General features: G+C 44.4%; 1 protein-coding gene and 1 long non-coding RNA gene across 4 annotated transcripts in view; one reads left to right on the top strand and one right to left on the bottom strand.

The window, feature by feature from the left end:
• Nucleotides 1-14,112, bottom strand: part of BCAS3 (BCAS3 microtubule associated cell migration factor) — a 657,814-nt gene that overhangs the window by 357,713 nt on the left and 285,989 nt on the right. The window lies entirely within an intron of this gene.
• Nucleotides 2,791-14,112, top strand: part of LOC138793282 (uncharacterized) — a 40,445-nt gene continuing 29,123 nt past the window's right edge. Inside the window, exon 1 of the long non-coding RNA XR_011363243.1 lies at nucleotides 2,791-2,898. This is a non-coding gene — a long non-coding RNA (uncharacterized lncRNA). The remainder of the gene's footprint in view (nucleotides 2,899-14,112) is intronic.

Raw genomic sequence — 14,112 nt, 5'->3', positions numbered from 1 at the left:
GACCGTTTTTTGCGGATGTGTGAATGCCCTGACCCTGACCAATAGAAACTTTTGACAGTGCCCAGTTGAGGAGTTCTCTACTGTTTGGGACCACAATTGGGAGTCATGCTGTGTGGGACCACTATTTGGAGTCATGCTGTGTGGGACCACTATTGGGAGTCATGCTGTGTGGGACCACTATTGGGAGTCATGCTGTGTGGGACCACTATTGGGAGTCATGCTGTGTGGGACCACTATTGGGAGTCATGCTGTGTGGGACCACTATTGGGAGTCATGCTGTGTGGGACCACTATTGGGAGTCATGCTGTGTGGGACCACTATTGGGAGTCATGCTGTGTGGGACCACTATTGGGAGTCATGCTGTGTGGGACCACTATTGGGAGTCATGCTGTGTGGGACCACTATTGGGAGTCATGCTGTGTGGGACCACTATTGGGAGTCATGCTGTGTGGGACCACTATTGGGAGTCATGCTGTGTGGGACCACTATTGGGAGTCATGCTGTGTGGGACCACTATTGGGAGTCATGCTGTGTGGGACCACTATTGGGAGTCATGCTGTGTGGGACCACTATTGGGAGTCATGCTGTGTGGGACCACTATTGGGAGTCATGCTGTGTGGGACCACTATTGGGAGTCATGCTGTGTGGGACCACTATTGGGAGTCATGCTGTGTGGGACCACTATTGGGAGTCATGCAGGCTGCTGGGTGGGTATTTGCTTCCTGTTTTCTAGTCTCTTAGGGAAGCTGGATTCTTACAGTGTCCACAGCCTCACGCTGTCCTCAGTTAATATGTCCTGGTTCACAAGAGGAGCAACAGGGTTAAAACTTATCCATGGAAGATCTTGATCCAAAGTACAGTATAATAATAAAGAAAAAAAACACCAGTATCCATGTGTTATAAAGAATAACGTTATCGTACTGATTTTAGAGAGAGAGTCGGCTACTGTGCAAACTGGCGACTTTTATTGGACTATGAAGTTGATCTCCTAAGAGTTTTAGTGCAGTGAATGAAAAAGCTTTTACACCCGTATATCCCTGCAGACTGATTAAATAAAAGCTGTAAAAGCCGCGACACATTGTTATCGGGCGATTAAGAAACATGGCCGCTAGGACCAGCTGGCTACTAGAGAATCACAAAATCTACTTAACGTTTCTTATAAAACATGCAGATATGTAGGTAAATGCTTTGAAAAATCTGTGATCAGTGATCAGAAAAGCAACTATTTTCCTGCCAGTCATCCCACTAGAAACCACCCCAGAGCACGTCTCACCAATAGCCGAAGAGACTGCTCAAAGTGTCCCTGTCTCTTTAAAAAAAACTTGTGACGTCTCACAGACCTTCTTTAAAGGGGTAGTGCGGCGGTAAAAAAATATTCACAGAATAACACACATTACAAAGTTATACAACTTTGTAATGTATGTTAAGTCTGTGAATGGCCCCCTTCCCCATGTCCCACCACCCCCACCCGTGTACCCGGAAGTGTAGTGCTTTATACATACCTGATCTGTGCCGACACGCGTCCGCCATCTTGTGCCAAACGTCATCTTCGGCCGGCCGGCCCGAACACCTCCGATCTTCCCGAGTGCCGGCCGCGTCATCAGCTGCTCAGCCGCGACTGGCTGAGCATAACTGTGCTCGGCCAATCGCGGCTCAGCACAAGATGGCGGACGCGTGTCGGCACGGATCAGGTATGTATAATGCACTACACTTCCGGATACACGGGTGGGGGTGGTGGGACACGGGGAAGGGGGCCATTCACAGACATAACATACATTACAAAATTGTATAACTTTGTAATGTGTGTTATTCTGTGAATAATTTTTTACCGCCGCACTACCCCTTTAAATATCCAAAACAGATCACTGATCTCAGGGAGACCAGCCAAAGATAACACTGTCTTCTGTTGGTTAAAGCGCTCAATGCAGTGACATCCTAGGTGCATTGCCCCCTGGGAAACATGAATATGCAAAGAGGAGTCTTGAAACCCAGGACTAGCCAGATATTCCTCTGGTAAGGACCCAGCCAAGGGGCGGCTACTGTAGGGAAACCAACAAATCCACCATATTAAGTAGCCCAATAAGCCAATGTAACCACCACGGCCAGGTATCTATTTACACACAGCTGTTTTAGGGTGTTGCCCGAGGGATACCTGGCTAGTCCTGTGTTTCAAAACTCTCAAATGAGGCTCCCCGGGCTCTCTCTCTTTTCTGCATCTCCTTTAGATTCGGCTGGGAGAAGCGTGTGGCTGAGCGCTTTAATTTGCTGCAATCTCCATCTTGCTGCAGGAGACGGTCATAAGATGCATCTCTCGCAACAAAACAAAAAAGTTAGGGAGTGAAGAGTACATGAGTGTGCTTCTCCTGGCTATGGCTATGTTCACACACAGTATTTCGGACAGCATTTTTGAAGTTGAAAATAGAAGAGCAGTGAAAAAAAAACACTGCAGATCTTTGCATTATAGTTTTTTCTGTTGGTTCTATTCCTGATTTTGGCAACAAATACCGACAGAAACACTGCCCAAAATACTGTGTGTGAATACTGCGTATCACTGAATCCAGTGCCATAAAGCTCTCCTTTGTACTTGTACAGTATTGGTGGCCATTCCCCTATTGTTCTTTAACTAAGCAGCCATGGAGTTTGCTGGAGTTTTATAGCAGATCAATCAATGTTTTCCCTGAACCCTGACCCTTGGGTGCAATAAGAGCCCTCTAATTAATTATTAAAGTTTTCTAACAGCCAATGGTTTGTGTATCTGGTTTCACTTTGCTCTCATTACCCGCTCCCTGCAGAATGGTAACAGACAGCGTGTAATTAGAAAGCGGCCATCGAGCTGCCGCCCCGGAGATCCCCGACAAGGAGACAGATCCTCACTCCGGCACAAGAAACATGGAGAAGGTGGGAAGTTAACCCCTTGTGCATTTCCTTTCCTGCCAATATAAACCAGTAGATGTTCCCGATCTGTATGTTACCTCCTTATCATACATACAACACCGGGAACAAGGGGCAATGGGGGATGATGGGGGTTGTGGCAGATAGGAGGACAGAAATACGTATGGAAATTACTAACTAGAGGTGAGAGTAAATGGAGCAGCTCGAGTCCCAGCGTTCGCCATGTGAATACGGTGGCTGAAGAAGCTGGATGCCGCCCTAAGGCTGCCCGGAAAATATAGATACAGCCCATGGCTGTTACACGAGACAAGAGTGACGGCCCGTTCGGCCAATCACTGGCCACGGCACTGTCCCATCTCAGTCAGTGATTGGCTAAAGGGCTAGAAGTGGTTGGAGACACCTGAGACCCGGAGGATGACACTGGGGGAGCGCTCACAGCTGAGAAAAACCATAAACACTTCTTATAGTCACATCTCAACGATGCAGAGTTTGCTGCCCAGACGGCAATGGATCCTTAAAGGGAACCTGTCCCCAAGACAATGCGATCTAAACTACAGACAGCACATTATAGAGCAGGAAGAGCCGAGCAGATTGATTGATATCTTTGAGGTTTAGTATTTACTTGTTAACTTTGTTAATTGAAATCCCTGACCATTCATGTTAAAGGGTCCAGTGAACAGTGTCACTCAATGACAGGATCACTCACTGGGCTCCTCAGCCTGGAAACATCAGGGATTTCAATCAATAAATGACAAGGTATAGTCAATCTTCCCCCATACAGATATATATATATATATATATATATATATATATATATATATATATATATATATCCCTCCGCTCAGCTCCTCCTGATCTACAACATGGTGCCGATAGCTTAGGGAGCATCTTCATGGTGACTGGTTCCATATTAGTTCCCACTATTGTCACGCAGGGCCACGTTTGACCCCCTCACCTGAATTACTAAATAATTAGGGCTTGTCTGAACTAGTTTCCATATACTGTCCCTCCTCTACTCTGTGCCCGCACACCCTGCAGCCGATAGCGCTGCTACACCTGACTGTGCTGTATGAGTGTATGTGGCTGATTACACAGGGGGCAAATATACAGCACAAGAAGGGGCAGCGGCACTAGGACCCAGACAATAATAGGCTCCGCCTCTTTGACACAATTCACAGCCCACACAAAGGGAAAATGAATATAAAAACACTTCAGCAACAAAAGGTGCATTCTAAATGCTCTCACTGATATCCATCCAGCTGTGTTGTCAGATCAGTAGGCAGTCAGGGGGTCACACTTTCACTTGACTTTTTTTTCAAATTTTCTACTATGACAAATTTTCTACTATGACTAGGAACTGTCCAGAGCAGGAGAGGTTTTCTATGGGGATTTGCTGCTGCTCTGGACAGTTCATGACACGGACAGAGGTGGCAGCAGAGAGCACTGTGTCAGACTGGAGAGAATACACCACTTCCTGCAGGGCATACAGCAACTGATAAGTACTGGAAGACTGGAGATTTTTTAAAAGAAGTAAATTACGAATGTCTGGCACTTTCTGACACCAGTTGATTTAAAAAAAAAAAAAAAAAAGATTTTTGATGAACAAGCCCTTTAAGGAAAGCAGCAGCCCAAATGGGTAAGAACAACACTTCAGCAATGTAGAGAATGAAGCTTAAACAAAATCTATATTTATATGATTACATTTCCTATGGGTGAAGGGAGATATAATTAATGGATTTCCCTTGCCCTCTAATGCAACCATTAGGCAATTAAATCGTGGACTATTCAATACATTTTGATGTATTTAGCAAGCAATTTGTCAAACAGTGCTGCATATGAGCGAATAGATTAATTCTTGTCAATGCCTCCTTCCTAGCAGTATACGCTATCTACCTACCTACCTGCAACCTCTGTCAGAGACAATGGGATCACCACCCTTGGATGATGTTTGGGCAGAGACAACTTCTCTTAAAAAATCTCCAGTCTTCCAGTACTTATCAGCTGCTGTATGTCCTGCAGGAAGTGGTGTATTCTCTCTCGTCTGACACAGTGCTCTCTGCTGCCACCTCTGTGCAGAGCAGCAGCAAATCCCCATAGAAAACCTCTCCTGCTCTGGGACAGTTCCTGACATGGACAGAGGTGGCAGCAGAGAGCACTGTGTCAGACTGAAGAAAATACACATCTTCCTGCAGGACATACAGCAGCTGATAGGTACTGGAAGACTTTTTTTTAACAGAAGTAAGGATACAAATTTCTAGCACCTTCTGACACCATTTTTTTTGCGAACAACCCCTTTAATAGCTGGACATTCTAGCCTTATGTAACATAACTGAACAAGTAGAGGAAACACCTAAGAAATAACCTTGTAATTTGCATAAAAAATACAGAAGTATAAATATGCCAATCTGCAGGAAGAAGGGAAACATGTCAGAGTTCTTAGTGAGTTGTGGATATGACGTAATAGTAAGGTAACAGATCAGGGGAAACTACCTCAACAGTCACTATACAGGGGGAATTTAGGATTTTTCAGTAATTTTCCAATGAAAGAAAATAGAATTGTTCATGTATTAATTTTTTAGGATAATACTGCATCTTCCATCTAATATAGATAAAATTGACATTGTGATGTGAGGGTAATACTGCATGTTAATATGTATGGTGGTAATAATATCCTGAGTAGTTATTCAGTAATATTAAAGCGACTCTGTACCCACAATCTGACCCCCCCCCCCCCCCCCCAAACCACTTGTATCTGTCCTGGGGTCTGTTCGGCAGGTAATGCAGTTATTGTCCTAAAAAAACAAATTTTAAACTGGCAGCCCAGTGCCCAACGGCCGTGGCCTAGATTGTGTATGTTTTAGGCTGGCACACCCTCTCCGTCCCTCCTCATCATTAGGAATACTCCAGGCATTTTTTTAATTCACTAATTGTACTTTGCAATGAAATAATTGTTTTTACACCATTCGCTCTGGGGTAAAACTGACTTGTTATATATGTTCCACAAGTCGTTACGATTACTATGATATATAACATGTATAACTTATATTGTATCGGATGGCCTGTAAAAAATTCAAACCATTCTTAACAAATATACGTTCCTTAACCCCTTAGCGACCCATGACGTATCTGATACGTCATGGTGCCGCAGGGGGTGTTCAGAGCGGGGTCCCGCCGGGACCCCGCTCTGAACGGCACCGATCCCGGCTGCAATCTGCAGCCGGGCAGTGCCTCTATTAGCCGACGTGGGTCCCGTTGCCGCGCCGGCTAATTAAGCCCTTCAATGCAGCTGTCAAACCTGACAGCTGCATTGAAGTGCTTTCCTCCGTGCATCCCTGGTGTCTAGTGGCACGGATCTCCCCCCCGTGATGCGATCGCGGGGGGGAGATCCGTTCTTCTGCCCATGCCGGGCCTCAGCGTCGGAATGACGCTGATCCCGGCTCGGCAGTAGATTGCTGTGGCCTGCAGCAGGCCATAGTAATCTATGACCGATCTAATCGATCTTTGCTGTGTATATACACAGCATTGATCTCTATGAGAGATTAGTGCTGTCTATATACAAGTCCCCCAGGGGGGCTTCTAGTTACAGTAAAAAAAAAAGTAAAAAAGTGTTTTTATTAATAAAAAATCCCCTCCCCTAATAAAAGTCCAAATCACCCCCCTTTTCCCATTTTATAAATATGTTTATTAATTTATTTATTTATGAATTTATATTTAGTATCACCGCACACGTAATCGGCCGAACTATTAATTAATCACATTCCTGATCTCGCACGGTAAACGGCGTAAGCGCAAAAAAATACCAAAGTGCAAAATTGCGCATTTTTGGTCGCATTAAATCCAGAAAAAATGTAATAAAAAGCGATCAAAAAGTCGTATATGCGCAATCAAGGTACCGGTAGAAAGAACGCATCATGGCGCAAAAACTGACGCCTCACACAGCCCCATAGACCAAAGGATAAAAGCGCTATCGGCCTTGGAATGGAGCGATTTTAAGTGACATATATTTGTTAACAATGGTTTGAATTTTTTACAGGCCATCAGATACAATAAAAGTTATACATGTTATATATCGTTTTAATCGTAACGACTTGAGGAACATGCATAACAAGTCAGTTTTACCATAGGGCGAACGGCGTAAATGCAAAACTCCCCGAAATCAAAACAAATTAGTTTTTTTTTCAATTTGACAGCGCAAATGATTTTTTTCCGGTTTCACAACATATTTTATGGAAAAATAATGCCTGTCATTGCAAAGTACAATTGGTTTCGCAAAAAATAAGCACTCATATAAGTCTCTAGGTGAAAAAATGCAAGTGCTATGGACTTTTAAACATAAAATGGAAAAAGCAAAAGCGCAAAAACGAAAATTGGCTTTGACCTTAAGGGGTTAAAATCGCTCCATTCCCGGCTTATAGCGCTTTTATCCTTTGGTCTATAGGGCTGTGTCAGGTGTCAGTTTTTGCGCCATGATGTGTTCTTTCTACCGGTACCTTGATTGCACATATACGACTTTTTGATCGCTTTTTATTACAATTTTCTGGATTTGATGCGACCAAAAATGCACAATTTTGCACTTTGGGATTTTTTTGCGCTGACGCAGTTTACCGTACGAGATCAGGAATGTGATAAATTAATAATTCAGGCGATTACTCACGCGGCGATAGCAAACATGTTTATTTATTAATTTTTATTTATAACATGGAAACACATATACTAGAAGCCCCCCTGGGGTTAGGGTTATTCCCCCCCTGGGGTTAGGGTTATTCCGCCCCTGGGGTTAGGGTTATTCCCCCCCTGGGGTTAGGGTTATTCCCCCTGGGGGACCCCTAGTATAAGCACACTGATCTCTCATTGAGATCTATGCCAGTATAGTTATACTGCATAGATCAATGAGATCAGCACTCGATTGCTTTCGGCTGCTGCAGCCGAAAACAACCGAGTGCCAAGCCGGGATCAGCGCCATTATGGCGCAGACCCTGGCAGGTACCGGTGCCATGCTGTGAACCAAGAGTGAGAGAGAAAGCAATGCTAGGAACAGAAGTGAGAGGGGGAGTTATGTTGGGGACCAGAAATTAAAGGTGGAAGTTATGCTGGGAACAAAGATTGTAAGGAATGGCACAAAATTTGAAAGCCTATGGCTGAATCCATGCATTTAGGGACTCCTTAGGGCTGCATCCAACTTCTGCAGCCACTGGAAATCAAATGCTGTTTTTTTTTTAAACATGGATAATATCTTTAATATCAGGCTTAGTGGCCAGGGTCAAAACATCAAGATACCAGGATTATTTAGTATAATATTTGAAAAAAAAAAGTGTCGGGGGGGGGGGGGGGGGGGGGGGGGGGGGGGGTTCTACCTCCTCTTGGCTTGCACTCCATCCATCTCCTGTGGGTGCTTTAAACAGTTTAGTTGGATCCTGTGTGCCCACTTCTGTAGACTTATAGTCCGAAAAAGGTCCTGGCTAGTTAAGGGACCATCTCTCTGGGGTTCACCTTAACATGGTGAGATGATACATTCTGTTTGATCAAATAGTTTGCCGGGAACGACATTAAAAGAAAGAAAGTCTTTAGAACAGGTCTTTATCATGTGTACTGTGGAGGGAGTATATGCGGTGGGTCCTGACACTTTTTTTTCAGTTTTTGTCTCTAAGTTAGCAGCGAGCAAAGCAGGCATGGCAGGAATGCTGGCTATCTTTTTGCTTTAAGTCTTAAAGACATATCAAAAGTTTTGATAAGTCCAGGTCTGAGTGTTCAGACCTATCGTGAGAATAAGACAGGAGACCACGCTAAATGCAGTCCTCTCCCGGCTCTGTATCACAGGATGAGTCAGGATCCTAATGTAAGACTTTGGAGCCCAACTTGTTCTCCCACTTGTTCTCACGTTCGGAACAGGTCTGAACACTCAGCCGGGATTTCTATGACAAGTCAAAAGTTTTTGAAAATGTGACACTTTAAACAGGTTTTTTTCTGATGACACTTTTCCTTCCCTTTAAGACATCGAGCCAATGAAACCACATCTCTGCACAGGATCGGGGTTGGACTTATGTTATTGATTAGAAGTGAGGCCTAAGAGAGGGTGACAGGTAAAACAGCAAGGGGAAAGCTAACATGGACGACCATGATAGCTGTCAGATAGCTACGTCCTATCCTAGGAACAGATAAAAAAGAGTTTATACACTTACAGAGTTACTGCAGATTTAGGGCACTGTCAAAATGTTATATTTTACATCTGCTCTAAGCCTACTTTCTAGAATTTCTAAAAATAAAAAAAAAAGTGGGAAAGTGGAAAGCTCAGTGTAGGAACACATTTCTATATCAGCAAAATCTTTTAGAGAAAAAAAAATATTCAAAGTGAAATAAGGAAAATTAAACATATATTGTTTTAATATTAAGCCGTGGAGACCCTGGAGTAGTGCCTGGATTGCTTACTTAGGGACGTTCTTAACTCAGCACGCTAAAAAGAAATTAAGTAGGCTATTGATTGCCTGGAAGTTGAAGATACCATCTGAAACTTCAAAGTCGTTATTAAAGGTTCCCATTTAGTAATCCAGACATTATATTTATGTTTTCGGAGGTGGTTCCAGATCCCTTCCATCTCCATAGGTCCCTGATAAAATATTTACATACGTTTTTAGGTGTCTCGAAAAGATTGATGAATATTCCACTTAAAATAAGTCTTTTCAAGCCTTAGACCGGAAATATTAATTCAAAGCATGCAGATGATCCAATTTTAAATTGATTCATTCTCTGCAGCTGTGTGTTTGACATAAAGCTCATTTTCAAAGTCGTTTTTAGTGGAAAATTTTCATGGTTCAACCAGAATGGAATCTGTAAATTGGAGGCAGAGAGCAGTCCGTCCGTTCTAGTGGCTGGGGGCGGCAGAGTGCTTGGATTGCTCAGAAGTATAAATCTTATCCTTAGTGAAGGACTGTAATGGAGCAGATCTTCCAAAGTTGTCGGTAATGCACGGCTTATCGTTCAGGCTTGGGAAAAACTTTGCTGAGTTTGCAATATGCAAATTGGTATAAACCTCTGTGCTGAGACCTCCAAGACTCCTTCCATAACTGTGCAACTTAAAGGGGCTTTTCCTGCTCAAGGAGACTTGCTTCCTTCTACTACACAAACGACAGCTGATCAATGAGAGTCTTAAAGTGCCCATACATTTTCACTAACTGTTGACTGATCCTTCGGGTGACAGTTATCGGCTGCAGGGACGTCATCAGGAATTTCCGGGCCAAAAGTGATTAAGTGTTGCAAACCCCCCCCCCCCCTTCCGCACCTTACTGGGAGCAATAACCAAAAATAACTTATAATTCAATTTGGGGTATATCTATAATACATGCTGAAGCATAAGCCAACATGAGGGCCAAAATATAGATAGAGTTTGGCATGTCAATGGAGAGAAAAAAACCTTTAACTCTTAAAATTTTACTGTCATTTATAAAAAACATTGGCATATCATGCAAACCCGTCAAAAGCCTTGATCAGTTAGGGTCTTCATGTTGAGATCCCCAATGAGCGGGGAGAAGTACGCAGCAGCACACTACCCTCACTGGCGGCTATTCGCTCTGACTCTCATTGTAGGAGACAGGCTGCATTAGAAGTCTATGGAGTTCTTCTCCTGCAATGAGGCAGACTGAGCGCCCAGCCATATCTACAGATTGGTGGGTGAGATCCCAACTCATATAGAATTCTGACATGTCTGCATGATATGACAAAGGTTCTCATGGATAACAATAATGTGAACCTAAACTTATATCCAACTTCTGACACTTCAGAGTAATATTTAGGATAGTAGGTGCTCCAGATGCACTTGGACCATAGAAATAATAGGTACAATTAAGCGCTGAATAATAAAACACTGTGTAAAACTTCTACTGAAGAGGATTTGGGGGTATTGGTGGAAGAAGCTTCAGTCATCAGGCAGCGGCCTGGGATGCCGAGGGAGGCCGAGGTGCTAAAGATGAGAACATAGTTTTGGAGGACGACCAAAGTAATTCATAGTATGGGAGAGTTACAGGACCAGGAGAGGCCATCAAGCTCGGGGATATTTAATTTAGAGAGGAGACGTCTTAGGCCCCCATTACACGGGACGATTATCGTGTGAAAAAATCATTATATTGTTCTAATTGAAATTATAGTCGTTCTGTGTAATTGCAGGAAACGATCGAAAAATTGTTTGTGAGTTGTTGACTGTCGATTTAGAAGGTAAAATTATCGTTAATCGTTCTCTGTAATTCCACATTCATTCGCTCAAGTTCCGCATTTTTTCACTTATCGTTCAGTGTAATTGCACATTGTTTATTGTTTTGCTGGGATCAGATGGAGCAAACGGTTATAGTAACGATCGTGGTAACGATCATAGTAACAATCGTAACTAACGACTATCGTTTTGTGTAATATGGGGAACGATTTCAGGTTAACGATAAACAATCTTGTTTACAATCGTTTATCGTTAGTCGATAATCGTTAAAAATCGCTCCATGTAATAGGACCCTTAGGGGAGATCGGATCCCAATGTACAAATCTATCAATGGACAGTACAGAGATCTTTGTAGTGATCCCCTTACACCTAGGCCTGTAACCATGACAAGGGGGCGTCCTCTACGTTTAGAAGAAAGAAGGTTTCGTCATGGCTAATTCATTAAACAAGTTCAAGGCTAGGCCTAAATGCGTTCTTGCGTTTCCATCTAGACTTATTGTATTTATTTATTTTTTCATTTCTTTTCTTATGGTATAACCAAAGATATGCACCTATCTTAAGATCTATGGCCCGCAGGTCTCCACTGATCTGGATATGGAGGCCAGAAGTTGGCAGAAAGCTCAAAGAACCCAAACAAGCTGTTTTATGCCATTTATTATGGGAATTCTGGAAACTGCACACCACTAAATACGCTATTTCGATAACTTAGCTTGAGGTGCTACGCTGTTGAAGCAACTCCCATTAACGTCTATAGGACTATGCCAATTGTGTAAATTGCTGTCTCTAATGTTTTTAGCTACCCAACCAGGGGGTCTGGGGGCTATAGAAGCTTGGGAAACCTAGATCTAAGAGTCCTAGAGGTAGCAGGACCTGCACTTATCAGACATGTCATATCCTGAACCATAAATGTCCGATAAGAATCCCCCTTTAAAGCTCCATGGCCCTCTAAAAAATCTGTAACAGATCCCACACTAATAGAACTTTGCAACTTGTCAAAATTCTGTATCTAAAATCTTTGAGGGAACCTTGCAAGTGTTTATTTCCTCATGTGTTCTGATTACGACATAAGCATCCAAAGATCAAATATCAATCCAATACCGATAAGGATAAGTAAACTTTGTTCCTGAGCCCTTTCTGCAGCTGCAGCCCCCAGTTCTCTGCCTGCAATGTCTGATACAAAGGTTTAACCCTTTTAGTGCCTGGCTGGATCAGGTCTACATAAACGCACTGGAAGTCAAAGCAGAGGGCAGATCCCAGGCAACTACAAAGTACGAGGCCTCCGAATTCCCTGCGACTAGGTACAGGATATCATAAACTATTCTGACTTTTCCCAGGTTCAAAGACGACTTCCTTTCTAGAAGAGATAAGACAAGCAAATAGTTTTCCCACTGTAATGTGAGCCGAGGAAGATTTTACATCCAGATAATAGACATTTTGGAAATGGCAGGCCTGTTAGTCAGAGAGGATTTCTCAACAAATGTTAGGATCTTAAACATGCAATCATCTCTGGAAACAAGGTAGATTATCAGACTTAGATTACATGATCAGACTCCTTGTCTTTACATTAAAGAAAAAATAAATTAATAATAAAATAAAAAAAATAAAATAAATATATATATATTAGGGATGGTCCGAAACTGCCGAGGTTCGGGTTCGTATCAGATTCCCGCTGTCTGCCCGCTCCGTGCAGCAGGTGGATACAGCAGGAGGACCGCCTGGAAAACTGGGATACAGCCTATGGCTACGGCTGTATCCCAGTTTTCCAGGCGGTCCTCCCGCTGTATCCACCCTCTTCAAGGAGTGGGCAGACAGCGGGAATCATTGCCGAGAGTTCGGGTTCATACGAACCCGAACTAAACTCGGTTCAGACCATCCCTAATATATATATATTGTCATGGCCGCGGCGGCGGCCCGGAGCACGGACCGCCCTCTATCCCACGCAGCTGCCGGGGTCCCTGTGCAGGGACCCGGCGCTGCGGTCTGTTCGGCCCCGGGGGGCGCCTCACCTCGTCCCGCTCCGGTCTCCGTCAGTGCCGGCCGGCGCGCGCGTCCCCGCCTCCTAGGGCGCGCGCGCGCCGGCTGTCTCAGATTTAAAGGGCCAGTCCGTCCCTAATTGGTAGTTGCACCCAATCACTCCCTATAAATCCCAGCATACCCTGTCCCTCGTGTTGGAGCCTCTATATGCTTCCCATAGCGCTTTGGCCCAGCTCCCTGTTGTTCCTGACCTTAGTCCTTGTCCCTAGTCCTTGCCCGCTGCCTTCCCATTGTTCCTGAGTCCTGTCCGCCACCTGCTAGCGCATACACTATCCTCCGCCCGCACCATCTCCTGCCTACTGCTCCTGCCACGCCTCGCCTGCCGTCACTAGCAACCAAGCCAGGGGTAGCGACCTGGGGGTCGCCTGCCGCAGCAAGTCCATCCCGCCTTGCGGCGGGCTCTGGTGAAAACCAGCGGCCCCTTAGACTCCGCTCCCTGGTGAGGTCAGTGCTATCGCTGGTGACGGTCCAGTGGATCCACTACTCCAGGCGTTACATATATATTCCCCCCCCCACGACATATAAGATGACTGGGTGTATAACACGACCCCCAACTTTTCTAGTTAACAAAATAGTTTGGGATATATGACCCCTCTTCCAACGCACACCAAATAATAAATAATAAAAGACATGTGGTCGTTTTTGAGCTCCTCCCACCGTTTGCGGCAACCGCAGATTTTCCAGTCTGGTCACGAAGTCTTTCAGCACCTGTCCTATAAGACGACACTTGTCGTATAAGACGACCCCTGACTTGGCTGAGCGGGACGGCAGGGGGTTAACTAACATACTCACAGCGGGATGTCAATCTAGCTGCGAGTATGCGCTAAACAGGGATGAATGGCAATGGATCCACAGTGGATTTTGCAGCAAATTTGCAGCGTGAAATCAGCTGCGAATCCGTTACGTGTGAACGCACCCTTAGGGTCCGTTCACGCGTATCATATGGCAGTGAAACTCACACTGTGAGTACCACAGCAAAATTCTCT

Source organism: Dendropsophus ebraccatus, chromosome 5, assembly GCF_027789765.1.
Source record: "Dendropsophus ebraccatus isolate aDenEbr1 chromosome 5, aDenEbr1.pat, whole genome shotgun sequence".
In the NCBI taxonomy this organism is placed as follows: domain Eukaryota; kingdom Metazoa; phylum Chordata; class Amphibia; order Anura; family Hylidae; genus Dendropsophus; species Dendropsophus ebraccatus.
This window is presented reverse-complemented; position numbering and strand designations above follow the sequence as displayed.